This window comes from Benincasa hispida, chromosome 6, assembly GCF_009727055.1.
Source record: "Benincasa hispida cultivar B227 chromosome 6, ASM972705v1, whole genome shotgun sequence".
Classification (NCBI taxonomy): Eukaryota; Viridiplantae; Streptophyta; class Magnoliopsida; order Cucurbitales; family Cucurbitaceae; genus Benincasa; species Benincasa hispida.
In genome coordinates, this window is record NC_052354.1 from 17,976,378 (window position 1) to 17,979,730 (window position 3,353).

The following is a 3,353-nucleotide window of genomic DNA, read 5'->3' on the forward strand; positions in this document are numbered from 1 at the left end:
GGTCTAAGCGGTTGATACTTCGGTGACGAGCTTTGGGAAGCATTTGCATAGTGACCTGTCTGGCCACAATGTAAACATACTCTTAAGTTTCGAAGACATTGCCCCTGATGGTATTTTCCATAATTTTCACACTTAGGATATGAGAAAATTTGGTTCATCTATTGTGATTGTACATCCTGAGTGCCTGGGTAGTTTTAGTTTGCCATTATGAACATTGGAAGCTTTGTTGGTTGAATTCCTCTTTTGATTTGGCATTAATCCTCATTCAGGAATTAAGGTTTTGGCAGCGAGATTTACTCCCATGAGTAAGACCAACTCGAGGGCAAGTGCATACTCTTTGTGTCAGAAGGCAGTGACCGTGCCTCGAATGCCTTTTCTTAATCCCTAGATAAACCCTTCCACCTCCTCTTCTGTGTCTACTAGTCGGGGAGCAAAATGAGACAAGTAATCGAACTTCCATTCATACTCCACCATCGACATGTTCCCTTGACGAAGATTAAGAAATTCCACTTCCTTCAGGTATCTTACTGTCAATGGGAAATACTTGTTGTAAAAAGCCTGACTAAATTGCTACCACGAGATCGAACCCTTGATTGTTCTTTGTGTGGATTCCCAGTAAAACTTTGCATCACCTCTTAGCATGAAGGTGGCATAATTTATATTCTGTTCTTCTGGGATGTTCATGTGGCGGAAAATAGTTTCTATTTCTATTATCCAATTCTATGCTATAGTTGGATCCACGGGTGATTCGTCAAATATTGAAGGATTAAACTTCCTGAATTCTCGAATGATTTTCAAGTCATTTGTATCATTGATTATTGGTGCAGTTAACGAGGTTATGCTTCCATTATCCATATTTTGTATTAGTATTTGTAGTACTTCTGGTGTAAGTAACACATAAGGCATTTGTCCATGTCCTAGATTTTGATCCCCTGTGGGTTCATTTCGAGATCTGCCTTGTCGTGTTGGAACTTGTTGTGGTGCCATCTGGTACAAACATTCTTTCATAACAAGAAATCTAATCCTACATTTTTATTTATTTATTTATTTACTTATACTTATGTTTACTAAATTATTTACTAAATTACTTATTTGAAAATTTCACTTACCAGCGTATTTAGCATAACTATTGGCATCACTTAACAGACCGAACCATCAAACACCACAACTCTTCTAATACAATAGAGTCTATTTGGCCCAAATGCTCTGATACCAAACTGTAACGATTAGATCCTTACATAATAAGGTCTGACCGCTACGATATGCATACTTAGATTTTCTATCATGGGATGCGCTTTGGTAAAAATTTCAAAAGAACAGTTCTAAATTTTATGAATTAAGTAGCAAAACTATACAAAAGTTTATTTTACAAAACACCAGCATCCTTAAACATTAGCGTAGTGGAACAAAATACCTTATGACCAAAATAGTCAATTTGATGGTTGGCCCCTTGAGCGACGTCCAGTCATGCCACCTCCGCTATGTCCTTACTTACAAAATCTATAAAATAGGATGAGTATATAATATACCCAGTAAGTAGTTCTCACTTAAGGTAGTGACCAAATGTCTCACATGCAACATGTCATGAAAACATATGATTGGGATCCAAAACATAAACTTATAATAACATGAGGTGGAGGTTATGCTTCCAACGTAAGTTCCTCCGCTCTAGTAGAAAGATGAGGACCTAAGCGAAAACTAACCCATCTGATGATTAGCGGGTCATGCAATCAGTAAAACCAGAGTCGCGTCTAACATCAACCATTAGCATAAACGTAAGACTAGACTAGAGGGGTGCAACCAAAGGCTGGCAATGGGGCCGGACCGGAGCAGGGGGGCATCCCCCGTCCCCGGCCTCGTGGAGGAAATTATCCCCCATCCCCACCCCCGTCCCCACCATTTGAAGGTGAGGATTCCCCATTTGTTTAATTAAAATTTTATTAGTCCACAAAAAATCCATTAAATAAGTTTATCGAATTTCTTGTTTTTTTTTAATTCTAGTGATTTTATTTAAATTTTGACTAATGCACAACGAATGAACAAAAAACAATAGACTATTCTATGAAATAAACATAATTGACAATTAATTGACAATCAATTGACAATTTAAAAAGCTAATAAATCTATTAAATAAATTTACAATTTAAAATTCAATAAAGTTTGAATAAGGAAGTCAATTAAAGGCAAACATCTTATACATTCAAATAAGTTTACAACTTAAAATTCAATAAAGCTCGTCCTTCTCTCTTCAACGACTTCACAATCAAATCTTTCACCTTTCTTGGCATCATCTTATCCTTAGTTGTATTCATTCCTACATTTAAAATGTAATAAACAAATAATGTCACAAAAAAAAAAAAAAACTAGACCACAAATAATGTTAATCCTTGAGCATACCTTAGTTACCATGCCATCTTCATCAAAATCATCTGCATCTTCTAAAACAGTTGCTAAATGTGTAACCATTTCTTCAGACTTGGACTTCATTTTCAAAGCATTCAAACATATTCAAAACATTCAACCCCAAAATTGAAAGCATTCAAATTTCAAACATACACAAACATATTTTCCAAATATATTCAAGTCTAAAATTCAAAAAATTCAAATATTAAATATACACGAACATATTTTTCAAACATATTCAAGCCTAAAATTCAAAACATTCAAATATCAAATAGACACGAACATATTTTTCAAACATATTCAAGCCTAAAATTCAAAACATTCAAATATAAAACATACACAAACATATTTTCCAAATATATTCAAGTCTAAAATTCAAAAAATTCAAATATTAAATATACACGAACATATTTTTCAAACATATTCAAGCCTAAAATTCAAAACATTCAAATATCAAATAGACACGAACATATTTTTCAAACATATTCAAGCCTAAAATTCAAAACATTCAAATATAAAACATACACAAACATATTTTTCAAATATATTATTTATTAATTTCAAGCATACTTTTCAAAAATATCAAACGGCCAAACAGGAGAACGAAAGAAAATTTTTACCGAGACCGGCTTGAACTTTGAAGTCTTGGAAGTTGAACGGATAGATCTCGCCTCTCGGAATAGCACACAAAGTCTATTTTTTTCAAAAGAAAAACAACACAAAACAATCAAAATATATAAAAAAAACAAAGACTCATGATCTAAACAAAGTTCAAGTCGGAAGTATCTTCACCTGAAAGTGGCGGACGGATGCGGAGCAGATCTGTCTTCGGTCTTCAATGGTGTCAGACGGATACGGACTCGCGGAGGCTGGACGCGGACGGAGGCGGGTGGGCGCGGACGTTGGATGCAGATGGAGGCGGACGCGAGCTGGGTAGACACGGAGGCTGG

The 3,353-nt window shown here is 35.2% G+C and overlaps 1 long non-coding RNA gene across 1 annotated transcript; it reads right to left on the minus strand.

Annotated features, from left to right (window-relative positions):
- Nucleotides 1–2,409: 2,409 nt before the first annotated feature.
- Nucleotides 2,410–3,334, minus strand: LOC120079587. The gene is made up of 3 exons (XR_005482277.1): nt 3,196–3,334; nt 3,024–3,096; nt 2,410–2,481 (listed from the first exon to the last, which is right to left on the minus strand). It is a non-coding gene; the product is annotated as an uncharacterized LOC120079587 (long non-coding RNA).
- Between the last annotated feature and the right edge of the window lie 19 nt (nt 3,335–3,353).